The sequence below is a fragment of the Mus caroli genome, chromosome 1 (assembly GCF_900094665.2).
Source record: "Mus caroli chromosome 1, CAROLI_EIJ_v1.1, whole genome shotgun sequence".
NCBI lineage: Eukaryota > Metazoa > Chordata > Mammalia > Rodentia > Muridae > Mus > Mus caroli.
The window spans coordinates 57,916,680-57,926,664 of record NC_034570.1 but is presented as its reverse complement, the minus strand read 5'-3'; positions in this window follow the sequence as shown (position 1 = coordinate 57,926,664).

The window sequence follows — 9,985 nt, the reverse complement described above, 5'->3', positions numbered from 1 at the left end:
TCTTTCTTTCTTTCTTTCTTTCTTTCTTTCTTTCTTTCTTTCTGGTTTTTCCAGACAGGGTTTCTCTGTATAGCTTTGGTTGTCCTGGAACTCACTCTGTAGACCAGGCTGGCCTTGAACTCAGAAATCTGCCTGCCTCTGTCTCACAAGTGCTGGGATTAAAGGTGTGCACCACCACTGCCCAGCGTATTCTTTTCTTTATTTTGGGCTAGATTCTAAGATGAGAGTCTTTTCCTCTTGGATTTCATCCTTTTTTTTTTTCTTTTTACTTAACGAATACATAAATAATAAATGCTCCCCAGCATAACTAGTGGTAGTTTCATCCTAATTATGAGCCTGTTTCTCTAGCTCCAACACCACATTCCCTGGGGAAATTGTATTGGCCTGACCTAAGAACTTTTGAGATGGGGCATAGTATGAACAAACCTTCCAGATGATTCTGGTGCCTGCTAATGTGGAAATCCATTGATCTAGCTTCTTGCTTCTTGATATCTAGGGGTCTAGGGACCACCACCATCAGGCTTCCTTAGGCGCTTGTCAAACACACAAAAATCCAGACTTCACCACTGACCTATTGATGTGGCAAAGAATCTATGTTTTAACAAGTTTTTTTCAGATTATTTATGTACTCTGAAATCCACTAGGGCTGTCTATAGAAGAAGGAATTTGGTGCCAAGATCACCAAATTACCTAGGAATCTTCTTTTCTTCTTTTTTAAAACAGTGAAGAATCCAACACACTATCAGTTAAGACCAGTGCTGTCTGTCCACACACCACACAGTGAGGGAGGGAGTGTGAATCCCCAGGCTTGTAGAAAAACGAAGGAAGGTGGGTTACCGCACAGTCACCATCCAGCTTCCCCCCCAAGTCAGACAGGACAGCCGTGTTCTCTGACTTAGATGCTGTGCTTCAAGGTAAGGATATATTTCAAATAAGAATTCTCTACCAAACAAATCTTTTAAGTAACAGCCTTAGAGAAAGTAGTCAACCTTTAAAGTGATAGACTGGCAAACCTAATTATAAAGTAAATGTTATAGGGTAAATTAGCGTGGGTGGAAGAGGAAGCTGGTGGTGAGTGTAGTTGTTATTTTTTTAAAAAAGGTTTTTGCCAAGTCTCTATATTGAATAAAATTTGGAAAAGGAGGTTGAAATGAAAGTCACTTATGACCTTGACACCTGATTTCTAAAGGGAAAGCAACGCTGTGTGTCAACTGACACTTCCCATGGATAATTCTCTGCTTCCTACTTCCTGTCTCATGCCAAAGGGCTCCCCACGTTTACATACATCTCTTCTTCTGGCCTCTATGCATTTATAAGGCCAGTTTATGCAATGTAATATTTTCCCAGGCAGAGATGAAAGTCTCTTGATCCTACAATAGCACACTTGTCCTAGAAACATTGGCCTCTCTTTCACATCTCCCTTTTCAGATGGATGTCACAGTCTACCTTTATGAATAGTACTTATGGTTTCCCTTTGTTTTTATTTTTATGACAATCCATTTAACTTATATCTTACTCAGTTTATGTATACAAAGTATATATCATTTAACTTTTTGGAGTCCCTTTTCCCTCACAAATATTTGACTTTAGTTCATCTTTCCAGGCTAATCTCTGCAACAACATATCACCACACACACACACACACACACACACACACACACACACACACACNCACACACACACACACACACACACACACACACACACACACACACTCACACACACACACACACACACAAGCACAAACTCACATATGCATATACACACACCTGAACTCTTTTCCAGTGTGGTGGTAGTCTCCATAGCCTTTAGGAATGTGGAAATTCTTGCCTGGAATTCATGACATGAAGCCACCTAACCCCAGAGTATCTTTCTACTTCCCCTTCTCAGGGGTCCTTCCTGGTCAGCTGGGTTGTTGTGGAGTTGAACCCATGAGCTGGATACGCAGTGCACAGTACTCTTTACCTCTTCTACATTTCTGTGGTTTAAATTCATTTTTGGTTGTATTGATTATTTTGGATCTGACTTTTTCAACTCTTCTTTCAAAAAGGGTGGGGGGAGTAAAAATAAAAAAAAAAAAAAAACAATGATTTCCAGGAAAATGGCAGATTAGAAGATGTGTCTGTGAGATTAGATAAATAAAAATGTTAGAATGTAAAAATAATAAGTCCTAATCTTATAAGAAAAAGAAGTAAAGAAAACAGAAATAAATTGAGTTGATAATATCTCTACAAAGAAACATCCAAGCCAAGTCATACCATGACTGGTTCCTGCCACATCTGACAGGGAAGGGCTCTCATCAGAGGCATCTTTAAAGCCTACAGTTCTGGACTATGGAAATGCAAGCAGAAGCTGTACACGGTGTGGGAACTAAAAAGGGGCCTGGGGAAAGATCAGGGAGGAAGGACCCACGTCCCACCAGAGTTCTACCTATGCTCTGGACAGGCAGACACGGGAAGGCTGCCAGACACTTTCCACTCAGCCCTGGATGGGCATCCAAGCCTCTGACCCACTTGATGGGGGAGCGGGGAGGCCAGTGGACAAGAGGCAGCTCAACCTGGGGGCCCCCGGGGCCACATCCTGTAGCCCCGGGGTTATGGGAGAGAGGGAAGAGGGAAGAGAGGTTCCCACACCAGTGAGAGTGAGTGCAGTGGATCTTGATGAGCAGAGACTGTCTATGGTTTTAGAGCTTTATTGTAGAAAGGCAGGGGGAGAGAGAGAAGGTGGAAAGAGAGAAGGTGGAAAGAGAGGGAGAGATTGGCCATGGCCAAGAGGAGACAAAGGAGGAAAGGAGAGAGAGAGAGAGAGAGAGGGAGAGGGAGAGAGAGGGAGGGTTAGAGAGAAAGAGAGGAAGAGGAAGAGAGGAGAGGAAGAGAGGAGAGGAGAAGACAAAGAGAGAGGAGAGAGTAGTGAGAGAAGTGAGAGGTAAGAGAACAAAGGAATGAGAGAGTGAGGAGGGGCCAAACAGCCCCTTTTAAAGTGAGCTGCTATCTTTTCTGTTGCTAGGTAACTGGGGAGGAGTTTAGTCTGAAGGTCAGAAGCTTGGGACATTGCCTAAGTGACTTCTAGCCATGCTTCTCTTGTGGGGGCTGGGGGGGGGGTGGTAACTTAGACAGAAGCCAGAGTTCCAGGAGACATGAGAGAACTCCTTTTGTCCCATGTAGGTAAATTATGACCACCGGGTCCCAGGGTTCAGCATCTCAGCTCTACTGGAGACCAGCCTGTCTGTGCATAGCCCAATGCCCCACAACATGGTACTCACGAAGAAGAGGACTGGGGTAGAACAGGCTTTGCAGATAGAAGCAGGTGTATGATACAAAAGTCTGGAACTGACAGCAAGAGCTAGTTAGAGTAAAAGGTGATTCTGTCCCTTGTCATTGCCTGGGCAAGTTCCACAGGATAAGGGAAGGGTGGGGCAAAACTTGGTACAGAGTCCTGGCAGAGGTAACAAAGATAAACACTAGTGACCTGGTCTTGCAGAGCTCCTCAGAGCCTTAGCCACAAAAATTCTTGCATGTATGAAGAGCAATCCCCAAACACCAGAGAGAAAATGGCAGTTTTGTTCTAAGGAGGGAGATTCAGACTGAGGCATTCTGGCAAAAATATAGTCCAGCCATAAAATTCTTCCCCACCTGTCAGGATACACTGACTTGTTTGAGTTCTGAGACCAGCAGCCCTCTCCTAACTTGTGAAGATGGATACACAACATAATCCAAAGGAGGGAGAAATACTGAGGTCACAACATCTTCTACTCCATTTAATTGCTTATTATTTTTCAAACTAAAAGAATAGTTTATTTTTAACTAGCTAAGCCTAGTAAATTATCTCTTAAAACAAAAAACAAGATAACAGCAAAAAAGACATTAATGTGAACTTAGCACTGCTGAGAACACAAAATAAAACACTACACACAAAAAAAAAATTAGAAAGACTATCTCTTTGTGAGATCATAGGAAATTTTGCATTTTATGAGAGGATCAGATGAATGAAGGAGACACATGGTCAACACAGAAAACCAGCAAGGGGAGGAAGAAAAGGACTACCATTAATCCAACCGAGCAGAACAACACTAACAAGACTATGCAAATTCGGAAAGCCCTCTCAATAATAACCTCAAATTCAAATGGCCTCAATTTACCAATTAAAGATACAGACTAAATGACTAGATATAAAAAATAAGACCAAACCATCTGTTATGTCCAAGAACGCATCTTACTAAACAAAGACATTCAGAAATTGAGTCAATGGACAGAAATCAAACTGCAAACTAAATCACAAGCCATAAACAGCCTTAGGAAGAGATTCTCATGCCTGGCTAAGTGAACTTCAAATGAAAACTAGTCAGAAGAAACAAAAAAAGACCACTATATATTAATAAAAAAGAGAAATTCAGCAAGAACTATGACATTTGTGCACAAAATGTTGGTGCTTCCAAATTTATAAAACGAATACTAAAAGACATAAAAGCAAAAGGTCAGAGAGTTTCTGATGTAACAATGATGGAAGGCTCACTCCAATGGTCCCTTCTCTTTGTTTACTTAGTTATTCATTTATTTATACAGTGTGTGAATGTGTGGTATATGGAAATGTTCATGTGCATGTATGCAAATGAATATGTAGTGCTCACACATATATATGCAAGTATATATAAAAGCCAGTGGTTAATGCCAGTTCTCTTCCTCAACTGCGCTCTACCTTATTTTTTGAAATGCAACCTCTCACTAAATACAGCTAATAAAACCTATGAGTTCCAAGAATCCACTTGCCTCTGCCCCTCTATTACGGACATGTATAGCCACGCCAAATTATTTTTACCCGGGTTCTGGGGATCTAAACCCAGGTCTTTGACTTTGCATGGTAAGCACTTTGCTGACTAAGCCATCTCTTCAGGTCCTCACCGGCATCTTTAGATAGGTCTTCTAAGCTAGATATAAGCAAAGAAACCAGAGTCCAGTTAGATTTAACAGATGCATACAGAAGATTTTATCCAACAACCACACAACACATACTGACTACACATTCTCTTCAGTGGCTCATGGAAACTTCTGTAAACTTGATCACATCATAGACCACAAAATAATTGCAATAACTGTTTTATCTTTTCAGACCTTAGCAGAATAAAACTGGGAATCAGCAAGAGAAATGACAGAAACTGAATAAATACTCAGAGACTCAACAGTACACTTCTGTATGAATAGTGAGTGGTTTAAGAAATCAGGAAGGACATTTCAAAATTTCCTAGTATAAAATGGAAATAATAGTACAACTTACAAGAGCCTCTGGAACACAGCTACGGCAGTTTGAGGACGAGGATTTATAGCCATATATGCTTAAATCAAAACATCATAGTGATTACAAGTAAGTGGTCTAATGGTGCACCTTGAGGCTCTTGGAAAACAAGATGAAGCCAAATCCAAATGCAGTACTTGGCAGAAGACTCCTTAAATTCAGGGCATTAACTGAAACAAAGGCTAAAAGAACAATCCATCGCATAAATTAAACAAAGAGCTAGTTCTTTGAAAATATAAACAAGGTTGACACATTCCTAGATTCACTAGAACTAACCCAAACGAAGATCCAAATTAAAATAGAAACTTAGAGATGAAAAAGGAGTTGCTACAACAGACTGAGATGAAATCCAGAAAATCATTAGGGATACTTCAGAAACTTCTATCCCCCAAAGGTGGAAAACCTGGAGGAAACAGAGAGACTTCTAAACACATGTAACCCACTGAATTAAATCAAGAGGCTATGGCCAATTTCGAGAACAAGCAGCAATGTCCAAGAGTTGATTAAAGGACTCCTCATAAACACAAGTGCAGGACTAGAGGGATTCATTATTGGATGCTATCAAACTTTTAGGAGAGCTCAAATACAATTTCTTAAACTGTTCTGAAAAAGAAAAGAAACACTATTGTTTTAGTTAGGGTTTTTATTGCTGTGATGAAACGCCATAACCAAAAAGCAAGTTGGGGAGGAAAGGGCTTATTTGGCTTACACTTCCATATTACTGCTCATCACTGGATGAAGTCAGGATAGGAACTCAAGCAGGGCAGGAATCTGGAGGCAGGAGGGGATCAAGGGATGCTGCTTACTGGCTTGCTCTCCATGGCTTGCCAGCCTGCTTTCTTATAAAACTCAGAACTGCCAACCCAAGGATGGTACCACCCACAATGGGCTGGGCCCTTCTCCATCAATCACTAATTAGATTACCCTACAGGCCTACCTATAGCCTTATCTTAATGAAGGCATTTTGGCAACTAAAGCTCTCTCTTCTAATTAATGATACTAGCTGTGTCAAATTGACATAAAGTTAGTCAGTGCAACTACCAAAGTCATTCTATGAAAATAGCAAAACTCTGAAAACAGAAATAAACAAGAACACATCCCATCCTCTAAACAAAAAGAAACAAAAGAAAACTGTAGATGGATCTCCCTGATATACATAGATGCAAGAATTCTCAATAAAATATTAGGAAACAACTGCAAATGAATCAAAGACCTCAACATAAGACCTGTAATACTAGAGGAAAAAGTTAGGTAATACATATCAAGATTTGAATATCAGTACAGGCTTTCTGAATTGGACTTCAGTTAGCAGAAAATAAGACCAACAATTTTCAAATGGGACCTTTCCTGTCTTACAAAGGAAAGTGTTAGTTGGGTGAAAAGGCCACTAGAATAAAGGGAGAAAATCTTCAAGAGCTACACATCTAACAGAGGATTAATAGGTAACACACACAGAGAACTAAAAGAATAACAGCAACCAATCTAAAAACAATGGGCTTGAATACTAAAGAGAGTTCTCAAAAGAAAAATATAGAAATGGCTAAATTTTTTTTAAGTGTTCAACACCCTTAGCCATTTAGCAAGCTAAAACTACTAAGAGATTCCATTTTTATCATTGTCAGAGTATTTATCATCAAGAAAACAAATGACAACAAATGTTGGCAAGGTTGTGAGGGAAAGGGGACCCCTTTTCATGGTTGGTGGGAGTCTGAACTGGTATAGCCACTGTGGAAATCAATGCAGAGGTTCCTTAGAAAGGAAAAATAGAATTTCCATGTGACCCATGTATAATACCCAAAAGAATCTATACCACTGCAGAAATATTTCCATATGCATGTTCACTGATGTTGTGCTCACAATAGCTTGGAAGCAGAACCTGCCTAGATATCACTAACTAATAAATGGAGAATGAAACTGTGGTATATATATCCAGAGCAATTTTATTTAGCTTTAAAGACAAATAAAATCATGACATTTGCCAGAAAATGGATGGAACTGGAGACTATTATACTGAGTGAAGTAACTCAGACCTGGAAAATCAAACACAACATGTTCTCTTTCATATGCAGATCTTGGCTTCAAATCCTTAGATCATTGTGTTTAACTTGGAGTTCTTGTATCCAGGAAGCTAGGAAGAGACTGCTAGGGGAAGAAGGAAAAAAAGAGGCCTAATGAAGGAACACAGTACAATATATGTAATATGAAAGTAGGGGGAAGCCGGGCGTGGTGGCTCATGCCTTTAATCCCAGNACTTGGGAGGCAGAGGCAGGTGGATTTCTGAGTTCGAGGCCAGCCTGGTTTACAAAGTGAGTTCCAGGACAGCCAAGGCTACCAAGAGAAACCCTGTCTCAAAAAAAAAAAAAGAAAAGAAAACAAGAGAAGAGAAGAGAAGAGAAGAGAAGAGAAGAGAAAAGAAAAGAAAAGAAAAGAAAAGAAAAGAAAGGAGGGGGAAAGTATTAAGGGTGTAGAGGTTTATGTGGAAATTGAGGTGGAAGACTAGAGGAGAAGAAGGAGTAGGAAGGGGTAGGTGAAGGCTTAGCCAAAAGTATACTTGAAAATGCCATATGGAAACCTATTATTTGATGAATAAATATATATGTGTGTATGTATATATATATATATATCAAATATTGTGTGCATTATATATAGTATTCATAAATATTAAATTATTATATTGTATATTATAATATATTACATGCATATAGAGTTTGAATGGAGATACCCCCCTAAATAGGTGAATGAATCCCTATCTGAAGCCATAGCAACAGAACAAAAAACCCAGTGCCAGATAGGAGATACCTCACTAGGAGTTATTGGTCATGGAGTTCCCAGAGGCTGCAGAGCTTCCTCTCAACAAGGTGAATGCCATTGGTCTTGATTAGTAGAAGCTAAGTCCCTATTGCTCAAACCATCTCACACTTGGTTTTTGGAAACAAAGAGGTCTGGCTGGAACTGAACTGGAAGACTCTGTTCTCCAGGCTAGTTTTCCTAGTGCAAGAACTCTGTCAGCTTCTAGGGAAAAGTCACCAATAGGCTTACCCAGCTGTGATCCCTGCAAATACAAAATCTACCTTCCAAGCAAAAGCACTCACTGGTGTAATAGTAGTGCGACCATTATGAGGTTTAACGGCCACTCTATGATTGGATTAGAGGCTCACTCCATGGGAGGGAAGCCATGGTTCATACTCTAGACCTGGTCAAGAGCCTGTGACTACAGGGATTACCTTATGGGCCATGGACCAATAACATTGGTCTTAGATGATGGTGTGCTGAATTGTACATTTGCTAATGGTACTGTGTCTGTATCCATAGATTAGTGCTGTTCTTGGTGTTGTTCAGAGTCTTTTTTTTTTTTACCGGCATTGGTTAATGCAAACACTGATTAAGTGGTCAGTGTACAGAGAATAAGTCACTACTGAAGGCTCAGCTCTAAGTGATACATCTATCTCAGTCACTCCTTTCAAGCTGAAGGGAACAATGGGGAAGAGAGAGCAGAGAACAGATAACACGTAAGAGCGAGAGGACAGAGAAAGTGCTGCAAATGATGGTTTCTAGACAGGACATGGCCCTGGCAGTCACGAACTCACCAGAACTGTGCTTACCTGCACAAGACTGGGCCTGTCGCCATTGAATCAGGCTTGGAGGAAGGTCCTCATGTGCCCTGGGACGTTGGTGGTTACAGGTTGCTAGGAGAAGAAGGTGCCATTTTCTTTAGTGGTGTAACTGCTGGTAAGCAGTCCAGGAAATAACTCTACCCTCCCCTTACCCATCATATGGAAGCAACCCTAATTAAACTCGGTGGATCATAAAAAGTAACATTTGAAGACAGAAAAACATGAAGGCAGGAGGGGACTTGTTGAGAAGAGTAACTTGAGCGCATTGAGTGTGAGGAAGGAGGATGAGAAGATGATTAGGGGGTGAAACCAGAAAAAAAAGATCCTGGTGGGGGAGTGGGATTGTATGGGAAAGGCACACACTGACAAAAAGGCAGCAAACACATCTGTCGTTGTAGATTTCTCTATTTATTTGCATTATTTTAAATGAATTAATCCTTAGAAATAACATTCCTTTTTCAGAATAGTAAGGAAATACCTCACAATCCCAATTTCAGGAGACTAGAAAATTGTTTTTTTGTGACCGTCATTTTCACACAGAACCTTATCACAACACTTTGAAAATTCAATTCTTTGTAAATGCAAACCTTCCTTCCTGACAGTTTGATGGGAAGGAATGGAATCAGGCAATGCAGTACAGTCAAACATCCCAAAAACGGCAAGAGAAAGGATGAAAGAAACCCTTCATATGTTTTTATTAGCACGGATGTGATATTAGGTTGAACTGTATAAAATTACCAATGCTTAAGCTTTTAAAAACCTTTGAAAGCAGTAATTTCCTGTGAGTCAACTTGATACGTGAAGCTCTTGCGGGAGAGTCCTTTGCTGACCTCTTTCTCTGTGACATTCTGCTGATGGTGCTAAGGTTTCTGGAAGGACAAACCCTCAGGTCAGTTGTCTTGTCTGCAGCAAGCAAGCAACCCAGCCGTCAGCATGAAGAGGAAGTGTCTCATGGATGGAGAGCAGACTTGCTGGCTGCTTCAACCCAAGCTCAGTGTGTCTCTCCCCTAGCAAATCTCTGCATGTAGTCCTGGAATTCACTGCATCCTCCCCTTGAGACTTGGGTGTGCGGCACATGGATG